This window comes from Macaca fascicularis, chromosome 12, assembly GCF_037993035.2.
Source record: "Macaca fascicularis isolate 582-1 chromosome 12, T2T-MFA8v1.1".
Taxonomy (NCBI): domain Eukaryota; kingdom Metazoa; phylum Chordata; class Mammalia; order Primates; family Cercopithecidae; genus Macaca; species Macaca fascicularis.
Genome location: NC_088386.1, coordinates 104157049 through 104169229, shown reverse-complemented (window position 1 = coordinate 104169229; position 12181 = coordinate 104157049). Strand labels below are relative to the sequence as shown.

Genomic DNA, 12181 nt, shown 5'->3' with positions numbered 1-12181 from the left:
ACACATTCTTCAAATATCCTAAAGCTATGGCAAGATAAGCAACATCTTGATCTGTACAATGAGTGCTTTAATTCTTGCACTTTTCCACAGTTGTGATTACCTCATGTAGTTCAGCGGTATGACTGCCACATCACTCACATATGCCATCTCCTCTGTCAATTACTGGAAAAGTACCAGGCCTGATGTGTCTGCCTCATAAACTCCCTCTGAGCACTGTGGAGAATTGTAGGCACATGGCTTCTCTGGAATGACAGTATATTAGCTTCCACATTATTCATTCAGTAGTCAGAGATTTCACAGATAATCTCCAAAATAAAATGAAGGAAATGCATTTTAAAGATCACTCTTTTTGAGTCTAGATGAATGAATCAAGGGACCACCGTCAAAAATACAGAAGTTCCAAGAAGATTGCTGGTTCTAAGCAATGAGCTCAGTTATGAACCCAATGAGTGTGAAATAGGCACAACCCCCAACTGGAGGATTTCAAGCAGTATTTGAAGATGAAGGATTGAAGCCAGGACCAAAGATATAGACAGCAGTTGAAGTCTTGAAAATAGACACTCTCTGACAAGAATAGCAAAACAAGAACAATAGGTGGTCAATGATTGGCTACACTTAAGAAATAAGAAGAATAAGTGAAGGACACAGAAGGAACAACCTGAAAGACAACCGGGGAGATCAGTGTCAAACGAAGCCAGAGAAAAAGCCAATTTGTGTAGGAAGGTGTAAACATCCAGCTCAAATATTAGAAGAGGGCTGAAGATGAAGGCAAACTGAAAAATTATCACTGGTGACTCTGGAGAATCATAAAAAGCATCTGAAGATTTTTAAATAAATGAGGTTTATCACATTCCCATCTTCTGAACTGATTTTTTTTTTTTTTTTTTTTTTTTTTTTTTTTTTTTTTTTTTGAGACAGAGTTGTGCTCTTGCCACCCGAACTGGAGTGCAGTGGCATGATCTCGGCTCACTGCAACCTCCACCTACTGAGCTCAAGCAATTCTCTTGCCTCAGCCTCCTGTATAGCTGGGATTACAGGCACACACCATCACACCCAGCTAATTTTTGTATTTTTATTAGAGACGAGGTTTCACCATGTTGGTCAGGCTGGTCTTATAACTCCTGACCTTGTGATCTGCCCGCCTCAGCCTCCCAAGGTGTTGGGATTACAGGTGTGAGCCACCACGTTCAGCCAGCTTTTTTCTTTAAGGTGGGGTCTCACTCTGTCACCCAGGCTGGAGTGCAGAGGCGCAATCTCGGCTCACTGCAACCTCCGCCTCCTGGGTTAAAACAACTCTCCTGCCTCAGCTTTCCGAGTAGCTGGGATTACAAGCATGTGCCACCACACCCGACTAATGTTTATATTTTAGAGATGGGGTTTCACCATGTTGGTGAACAGGCTGGTCTCGAGCTCCTGACCTCAAATGATCTGCCTGCCTTGGCCACCCAAAGGGCTGGGATTGCAAGCATGAGCCACCGCACCCAGTCTTCTCAACTGATTTTCTTTGCCATTTGATCAGGAATCACTTTGAACAAAGATAGTAAAATAATCAACTGCGAGGTAACAAAATAGAGGGTATCACATAAACAATTCAATAAGCTTCTAAGAGAAATTCAGCTCCTACTGAAATTCCAAACCTATGCATTTATTCAACAAATATTCTTTGAGGGTGCACTGTGTGCCAGGGACTGGCCTAGCCAATGGGCACACACAGTGGGCACAGCGTGGTAAATTAGACCTGAAACTTTATACTATACCATTTGCATACCACCAAAAAGAGAGGGAAACTTATGCATCGTTCTACATTGGCATTTGGGGACCATGTACACAAATTATACAGGCAACTTTTTGAAAACAAATGTAAAACTATTTATTATTTCAATAATTATGTGAATTGCTCATGGAAGATTCAGTTTTGTTGTTTATTCAGATACAAAGTGGGTAAGCAAAGGTATGTGCAGTGGCGCATGCCTAGAGTTCCGCTACTCTGGAGGCTGAGGTGGAAGTATCACTTGAACCCAGGAATGTGAGTCCAACCTGGGCAACATAGTGGGATGCCCTCTCCAAAAAAAAACAAAAGCAAACAAAACACTTCAAAAGTAGGCACTTTTGAAGTTTTAGTCGCAATGGACAATATCTTAAACATTGTTTTCTTAATCTAATCTATATAAACTTTATGAAAACATCAATTCCTTAAACACTTTTCTTAATCTGTTCTGCACAAACCTTATGGAAAATAAATTAGGTAATAATAAATTATTAACTAATAAATTGTAATAATAAATTAGTTAATAATTTATTGTTAACTAATAAATTAGCTAATAATTTATTGTTAACTAATAAATTATAATAAATTAATTAATAATGTATTATTAACTAATAAATTATAATAAATTAGTTAATAATGTATTATTAACTAATTTAAATTGTTAAATTAGTGGGGATTGAGTAGACAAGGAAAGCAATACCAAAGGAAAAAAAAAGACAGCTTGGCCAACATGATGAAACCATCTCTATTACAAATACAAAAATTAGCCAGGTGGTGGTGGTTCACACCTGTAATGCCAGCTACTTGGGAGACTGAGACAGGAGAATCGCTTAAGCCTGGGAGGCGGAGGTTGCAGTGAGCTGAGATTGCATCACTACACTCCAGCCTGGGTGACAGAGTGAGACCCTGTCTCAAAAAAAAAAAAAAAAGAAAAGAAAAGAAAAAGAAAAAAGAAGAATGAATTCCTGCAGAGCCCTGAGATTGTAAGACAGTGACAAACCTTAGGCCTATATCACGGTGTGTAGGGAGACCCCCTGAAACTATTGCTATGGAATAAAAGATGAAATGCTCCTGATTATTGTAAATACAAAATTGCATGCAGGGTTGTGTAAAGACAATGCCAGGTTGGACTGCCAGAATGAGCCAACAGCGCGTGATGTGCTTCCCCCTCCAGAGAGCCTATGAATGGACGTGCAGTCAGGGAGGTTTCACATCACCAAGATTCCTATCCCAGAAAAGCAGATGTTCATAGCTCTGGGAATGGAACGCGACCCTCATGGAGAGCCTATAAATGGACGCACGGGGGGTGTCTGTCCATATGGATAAGATAGGGCTATAAACACCCTCATCTTACCATGGCTCTTCTAGGCCTCTTTAGGGTTAAGGCATACTCCCTTCTGAGAATTTCTGGTCTAACCAGTTGTCTTGCTTCACGTCCTGTTACCAGGGATTGTTTGTAACCAGCTCTTGCTGCAACTGGTACTGGTGATTAATATTTTGCTCATCATAGGTAATGGAAAGACTGTGTTTCTGTTAGAAATTACTGATGCGCATACTATATTGTAAATTCTTACCTCTGTATACTATACTTCTGCATACAGATGTTATGTTAAAGGATTACTTCATCCCCATGTGACCATCTCACCTCATAATCAAATGACCCTAAATCCCTCACTAACCTACCCCTGCCCTCACTAAACTTAATAATAAATGCTGGCATATCCAGTGCATTGTTGGCACTGCGGGACCAGAAGGCGGTGACCCCCTTGGACCCAGCTTTCACTATCTTGTGTGTGTCTGTTATTTCGCGACCTGCCAATCCGCCTGGGAACAAAGAGAGAGCCCCGTTGCATTTTGGGCTGCTGGCCAGATCCCGCAATAACAGTGTGTAGGATTTGTAAGTGGAATTATCCCATGTAAACTAGAGTTATGGAAAAGCAGTGTACAGACTAAGTTCTATGCAAAATTAATGACCTTAGTAGCATTTATGCTGACAGTCTGTAACATTAGAAAGTAAATTGTGGCCGGGCATGGTGGCTCATGCCTGTAATTCCAGCACTTTGGAAGGCCGAGGCAGGTGGATCACGAGGTCAGGAGATCAAGACCACCCTGGCTTACATGGTGAAACCCTGTCTCTACTAAAAATACAAAAAATTAGCCAGGCGTGGTGGTGGGCACCTGGAGTCCCAGCTACTCAGGAGGCTGAGGTGAGAGGATCACTTGAACCTGGGAGGCGGGGCTTGCAGTGAGCCAAGATCATACCACTGCACTCCAGTCTGGGTGACAGAGCAAGACTCCATCTCAAAAAAAAAAAAAAAAAAAAAAAAGAAAGTTAATTGCTTTCTGGACACATGGTATTTGGTAAATAAGCTCAACGTTATACCAGACTCAAGATGCAAGGATGAAATAGACTGCATTTCAAAAGTTTGGATAATTCAGTTTGGCACTAGAACACAATTTATGGGGGAAGCAATGTAGCAAGTCTTCAGTATTTAACTAGAATAACAGTTGAGAGAATTTACATTTATGTATGTGGTCCTTTATATAGGTATTTTCATTTCATTCTTACCATCATCTACCACTACATTTTACACAGGAGGAAACTAAGGCCCAGAGAATAAAAGTGACTTGCTCAGGGTCAGCCAGTAAGTAGCAGAATAGAGGTCAAACTATCATTTTCTCAGTGCATCTAGACAAAATGTTTCTCAAAATATGAACCAAGGGTCACCTATATGAGACTCACCAGTGATAGGTAAAACACACAATGGAGAATTAATTTGGAAACACCAAATTGAATATTCAAATGCAGATTCTTGGTCTCCATCTACTGAATCAGACTCTGAAGTCAGGGCTCCAGGAATTTCCAGTTTTACGAGCTCTCCAGGTGATTATCATGAATGCCAAAGTTTGAGAACCATGAAAGGAGGTTAGGTGAAAGCTGACATATGTAATAAATTTACATAAAGTTTTGAGTGGTTTACGTCAGCCATTTTAAAAACAGGATGATGATAATTAATTGCGAGTAATCTCTAATGGGTACAATTTAAGACAGTACATAAGGTGTATTATTTACCGCTTACCCCTTGCTGGCTTCAGCATTTTTTGCAGGAAACTTTCTCTAAGTTCCACTATTCCAAGCTACTGTTCCAAATTGCCTTTCTTCTACTCCTGAACCCACAAACTCTCTCAGATGGGTAAACTGGGTTTTCTGTCACTGTTATTCCTTTCAGAGCTCCTATTAGGGCTCTTCCACCAGCTCCCCTGTCCCCCAGCGCTGCACCGCTCAAGCTCAGGGCTCCTGCTAAGCTAGCGCCGCTGTCTCTCCCTTCAGTCACAATTATGATTATTCACCAGGACCTCATCAGCCACGATGAGATGTTCTGCAACATTTACAAGATCCAGGAGATGGCTGAAGGGCTGTGCCTGAAGGTGGAGGAGAAGATGGTCACTAGGAGAGAGGGTAGAATTGATGACTCTCTCATTGGTGGAAATGCCTCCGCTGAAGGCCCAAAGGGCAAACGTACAGAAAGCACTGTAATCACTGGTGTTAAGATTGTCAAGAACCATCCTTTGAAGGAAAGCAGCTTTACAAAGGAAGCATATAATAAGTACATCCAAGATTACATGCAATCAATCAAAGGCAAACTTGAAGAACAGAGACCAGAAAGAGTAAAACCTGTTATGACAGAGGCTGCAGAACAAATCAAGCACACCCTTGCTAATTTCAAAAACAATACCAGTTTTTATTAGTGAAAACATGAATCCAGATGGCATGGTTGCTCTATTGGACTACCATGAGACTGGTGTTATTACAGTAGGCAGCTAGTTAGGCATGAGCAGGGAATAAGAGGTCTCCGCCCACCCCCACCAGGAATGTCAGGCGACCATCAGGTGATGGTCAGGTGGTTGTTAACTGTCTCTCTAAAATAATAATTGGTCATGGCCAGGCGTGGTGGCTCATGGCTGTAATTCCAGCACTTTGGGAGGCCAAGGCGGGAAGATCACCTGAGGTCAGGAGTTCTTCCCGCCTGGAAAGAACTTCCTACCTGGTCAACAAGGTGAAACCCCGTCTCTACTAAAAATACAAAAAAATTAGCCGGGTGTGGTGGCGTTCACCTGTAATCCCAGCTACTCCGAAGGCTGAGGTAAGAAAATCACTTGAAGGAGGCGGAGGTTGCAGTGAGCCTAGATTGCTCCAGTGCACTCCAGCCTGGGTGACAGAGCAGGACCCCATCTCAATTATTATTATTATTATTATTATTATTATTATTATTATTGGTTGCATCCAGCTCCAGGGAAAGGCAGTCTCCCAGTAGATAGAAAAACACCCGAAACTGGTGATAAGGAGCTTCCCAATAAGATCTCAGGAACTGAGTGAGTGGGTTCAAGCTTGCACACTAAGAGGCAAAATGGCAGAGTTTAACTGGTATATAACCACCTAGGAACATTTGGCTGGTAAGGGAAGAATACCTCAAGTGAGTATGCGTACAACTCCAGTAAACACACTACACATATTCCCCTCTCAGGCACCAGCAGGCCACTGCGCATGTGGACAGCCCATCCCCAGGGAGGAATCTGGGGAGAAGGGATGCAAGACCCTGGAAGCATGCCAACATATAAAACCCCAAGTCAAAGGTCAAACGGTGCAGTTGATCTCTCAAGTTGCCCGCTTAGCCCTCTTCCAAGTGTACTTTACTTCCTTTCATTCCTGCTCTAAAGCTTTTTAATAAACTTTCACTCCTGCTGTGACTCTTGCCTCTGCCTCCTTGATGGAATTCTTTCTTCTGAGAAGGCTAGAATTGAGGTTGCTGCAAACACGTTTGGATTTACCACTGGTAACAGTGTGACCCCATATATAATTTTCTTTCTTTCTTTTTTTAATACTTTTCAAAACCTTTTGACTCAATTGTTATTTTGTTTTATTCTACTTATGTATTTTTTTTGAGACAGGGTCTTCCTCTGCCACCCAGGCTGGAGGGCAGTGGCACAATCTCAGCTCACTGCAACCTCCACCATCTGGGGTCAAGTGATCCTCTTGCCTCAGCCTCCCAAGTAGCTGGGACTACAGGCACATGCCACCAAGCCCGACTAATTTTCGTATTTTCTGTGGAGATGAGGTTTTGCTGTGTTGCCCAGACTGATCTTGAACTCCTGAGCTCAAGCGATCTGTCTGCCTTGGCCTGTCTACTGGGATTATGGGTGTGAGCCACCGTGCCCAGTGATTCTCTTTAAGGATGGTTTAGAAATGGAAAAATGTTAACACATTTGGCAATTACTTTGGATCTCTCACTTGTCGTCATAACTGGCTTCTACTTGTCATCCACATAACACCAGGACTTCGAACAAATGGGACTGATATCATCTTGAGCTCTTCATTTATTTTGACCATAATTTATCTGGAGTGTAGACATTGTCTTTAAGAAAAATATGTCAGGTAGGTTGTCTAAAAATTAAATGCATTTAAACTCATTTGAGAGAATGCCTTTTAGTTTAAAACGTATTTAAACTAAGTCCATCTTGTAGTGTTCCTGGAGAAGCTAAGCCTGATTGTAAGCCACTACTAGAAAGAATAAGACTGTCATCAGATAACTTCCACAGTGGAAACTACTTCTGAGACTGGAATATAAAAAGCAAGGATCAGGCTGGGCCTAGTGGCTCCTGCCTGTAATCCTGGTACTTTGGCATACTGAGGCAGGAGGATTGCTTCAGCTCAGGAGTTTGAGATCAACCTGGGCAACATAGTGAGACCCCATCTCTGAAAACAGATATATATATATATATATATATATAAAAAATTTAAAAACCCCAAGAATCAAAAGTGTTAACTCTGAATTGCAGTAAAGGGAAAGACCATGCTCATAGCAATGCCAGCATCTGAAGTGGAGCCTTTTACATTTCATCACTTACAATGGAAGTAGTTAATTCTGAAAGAAACTATAAAGAGAGTAAAAAGAGACTAACTTAGCTGGGACAGAAAGAAAAAGAACTTTCAGTAGTGGGGTCAGGAGAGTGGCAAGGTCACCTGTGGCTCTTTGTAAAGCAGAGTTATGTGTTAAGTCAGGATTTATTGGTTCCATAGCTGCCAGAACATTTGTCCTACTTTTCAGGCATCTCTACAACATTTTCCCCATAATCTCCTGGGTGAAATGCACATTCGCATTCCAAGTCACTTTGAATGGGAAAACCTTAATGAAAAAGGCGTTAATCACAGATACATCAGGAAATATACTACAACAATATTGTCACAGCTGCAGCAGGAAGTCGTGGTGAGCCTTCCTGGTTATTGTTTAATGTTGTTTTGTGATAAATAAACAGAGTTCAAATGGATAATGAAGAAACCATTTCATCATCTGTGTGTGTGTGTGTGTGTGTGTGTGTGTGTCTAGACCTCCCCAGCATCCCTCTCTAATTCCCCTCCCATTCAACACATCAGTTTTCTCTCTCATTCATTTCGTTTATTTATTTATTTATTTGTATTGTTAGTAGAGACAGAGTTTCACTATGTTGGTCAGGCTGGTCTTGAACTCCTGGCCTCAAGTGATCTGCCCACCTCGGCCTCACAAAGTGCTGAGATTACAGCCGTGAGCCACCGTGCCCGGCCTCTCTAATTTATTTTTGTCCAGGGATTAAGTATTACTGACAAGATGAACTAGGCTGAGTCAGCTATAGTGAATCCAGATTCTAAGGCAACCTCAAAAAACAAGCAGCTCAGGGCAAGAACTGAAACCTAAGGTTTAATGATTTGATATTTTCCAAAGTCTGAAGTTCTAGGTATTTTTCCAAATGCTACCTGAGGATTTCTATTGCAACTGTGCATTGCTGCCCTGCCAGACAACTGCAGTCAGCATCTTTGGGCTGACTTGGTTTCTGACCCCTCCTGGTTTCAGACCAGGCACTAGCCCTTGAGGAAAATTCAGATTCCCTTGAAGGTGGTCTCACAACCCCACACTCCTTCTAATCAATTCTGCCTCCCCTTGAACTGAGGCAAAAAAGAGGCCAGGTGCGGTGGCTCACACCTGTAATCCCAGCACTTTGGGAGGCCAAGGAGGGCGGATCACGAGGTCTGGAGATTGAGACCAGCCTGGCCAACATGGTGAAACCCGGTCTGTACTAAAAACACAAAAATTAGCTGGGCATGGTGGCACGTGCCTGTAATCCCAGCTACTCGGGAGCCTGAGGCAGGAGAATCGCTTGAACCAGGGAGTCAGAGGTTGCAGTGAGCCGAGATTGTGCCACTGCACTCCAGCCTGGAGACAGAGTGAGACTCCATCTCAAAAAAAAAAAAAAAAGATCGTGATTCTCAGCTAAAAGTACAGAGTAAAGAGAACATGGCAGCAGTGAGAGAGAGGTGAGATGCAGGAGAATCGTTTGAACCTGGGAGGCGGAGGTTGCAGTGAGCCGAGATTACACCATTGCACTCCAGTCTGGTCAACAGAGCAAGACTCCGTCTTTAAAAAAAAAAAAAAAAAAACTACCTCTCTCCAACAGCAATACAAAGAGAACTTTTTCTGAGCTGGAACCAAACAAATTAAAAAACAACCATTTCATTCCTGCAGAAAAGCTCAGTAAAATTCAACTTCATGCTTCTAGATATGGCTCTAGAGATGGGATCTCATCTAAAAGAACAGATTTTTAAAAACTGTTTCTAAATTTTGCTCGTCCCAGGCACATTAAGATGGACCCATGACAATTACTAATTCCTCTGTCCATTTATAGAACGTTTAATTGAAATACAATAAATATATAGAAAAGAGCACATGTCATGAGTATACAGCTTGGTGAAATTTATAAGCTGAACATTTCCTTGTTAGCCCCAGATCAAGACCCAGAATGTTATCAGAACCCAGGAAGTCCCCAGATGTGTCCCTTCCATATCCTGGCAGCAAAGATTTAGTAACCGTTCCCCTGACTTCCAAAAGCGAGTCGTTTTACCATTTTTTGTACTTTATACACATGAATCAGATCATGTGTGTTCTGCAACTAACTTCTTTCATTCTACTGTGTTAGTGAGATGAGTCCTTACTTGAGTATAGTTTACACAGTTTTTTGAGGCAAGTTTGCTTTTGAGAATTTAAGGAATGGAATGAAACAAGGTTTCACATGATTAACACAGGCAATTCACTTCTTTCGGATCAACAAGGCATGGCTTATCACAGTATCAAATATCCTAGGACAAATGGCAAAGCTAGCTATAATTTATTTCAACAAGGAGGGAGATGGATAAAGGAGCACTGTTTTGAACAACCTGAAGCTTCTGCTTCATGTTAAGCCTTCTAAAGTATGTTTGCAACAACAGGGTCACTTGGGCTCTCAATTAGCCTGGCTTCTGGCTTCAGCTTGTCTGTGGCCTTAGGTATACTTCTTGTCCTCTGAGACAGAAAAATTTTACTAAATATTACCCTTCTAGTTCTTATAGCCCATGATTCCATGTTTCCAACTCAAATCCCTTGACCATCTATCCACACAGCGATCCTGCCTGCATCCAAACCAGCTGGTACAGAGAAAAGTCACAGTTTTAAGTTAGGAGTAATAAAATCAGTCTAATTTTACAAGGTCTACTGAAGACAATATACCCATGTTATATCCAATAAGCAATTTTTTTTTTTTTTTTTTGAGGCAGAGTCTCTGTCACCCAGGCTGGAGTGCGGTGGCATGATCTGGGCTCACTGCAGCCTCCCCCCAGGTTCAGGTGATTCTCATGCATCAGCCACCCGAGTAGCTGGGATTACAGGCATGTGCCACCATGCCTGGGTAATTTTTGTGTTCTTAGTAGAGATGGGGTTTCTCCATGTTGGCCAGGCTGGTCTGGAACTCCTGACCTCAAGTGATCTGCCTGCCTTGGTCTCCCAAAGTGCTGGGATTATAGGCATGAGCCACCACGCCTGGCCTAATAGGCAATATTTTAAACATACAAGTTCTATAACATCCACTTTCTATCTTAAGGTGTTTTAATAGCTTATGTATCTAATAAGTAGACTTTCTTTTTTTCTTTTTTTGAAACAGTTTCACTCTGTTGCCCAGACTGGAATGCAGTGGTGTGACCATGGTTCACTGCAGCCTCGACCTCCCTGGACTTAGGTGATCCTCCGACCTCAGCTTCCCAAGTAGCTGGGACTACAGGCACGTGACACTATAGCCAGCTAGTTTTTTGTTTTTTTGTTTTTTTTCTGTAGAGACGGGGTGTACCCAAGTTGCCCAGGCTGGTCTGGAACTCCTGGGCTCAAGCAATTCACCCACCTTGGCCTCCTAAAGTGCTGGGATTACAGGCATGAGCCACCACATCTGGACCTAATAAGTAGACTTAGAGTGTGGATGAGGATGAAGTGACAGGCCAGGTGATCTATTCTGTCCCCACCTCATAGTCACCTTACTCTTGACATCATTCTAATTGTATTTACACTTGGTGTTGAAGAAAACAAACACAAAAATCTTCATGGGTCAACTTTAAACATATCTTATTTCTAGATCACCATGGATTCATATCCTTTTCTTCCTATTATTTTGTAAATAACACATTTATATTACATTATAATTCAAATATTTTTGTATTGAATTCACCATTTAAAATATATGACAGTTTTTACAAACCAATTTTGACTTTTTATTTTCATTTTTTTATTACACTGCAATTCTTTAAAGACAGAAATGCTTCTCAGCCTCAATGTGAGAGGTGCTGCTGGCAGGAAACTGGGAGAATCTGTTCTATTCACTGACCTCATCAAGGACAAAAACCAATAGGACAAAGCCTCTGCCTTCAAGAAGAACGCAGTGAAGACAAGACAGTTAATATGGCCACCTTAATTTTTTTCCAAGAAATGTTTTGGAAACCTGACATGATTGGCCTTACCCAGACCTTTTATTTCTCAACAAACTCAAGGAGACAACTCATCCTGAAGTGCTACCCTTGGAAATACCTTCCTAAAAACAATAATAGCAACAAAATAACCAAGAAAATTATTCACTAACCCAATTGGAGAGAATAAAAGGTCATGCTTCAAAAGTTACCATTGCTTTGTTGTCTAAGAACAAGTTTTACTTTAAAAATAAAATGACAAGCCAGGCGCGGTGCCTCATGCCTATAATCGCAGCACTTTGGGAGGCCAAAGCGGATCGCTTGAGGTCAGGAGTTTAAGACCAGCCTGGCCAACATGGCGAAACCCTGTCTCTACTAAAAATACAAAAATTAGCTGTATGTGGTGGCACACGCCTGTAATCCCAGCTACTCAAGAGGCTGAGGCATGAGAATCACTTGAACCCAGGAGACGGAGGTTGCTGTGAGCTGAGATTGCACCACTGCACTCCAGCCTGGACAACAAGAGCAAAACTCCAGCTCAAAAAATAAATGAATAAATAAATAAATAGTAAACAGTCACAGTAGAGGAGAGACTGAATTATTTTTTAATTTTCTCTATA

General features: G+C 41.7%; 1 pseudogene; it reads left to right on the top strand.

Moving 5' to 3' along the window:
* Positions 1-5107: 5107 nt before the first annotated feature.
* Positions 5108-7028, top strand: LOC123568081 (translationally-controlled tumor protein-like; annotated as a pseudogene).
* Positions 7029-12181: the final 5153 nt, after the last annotated feature.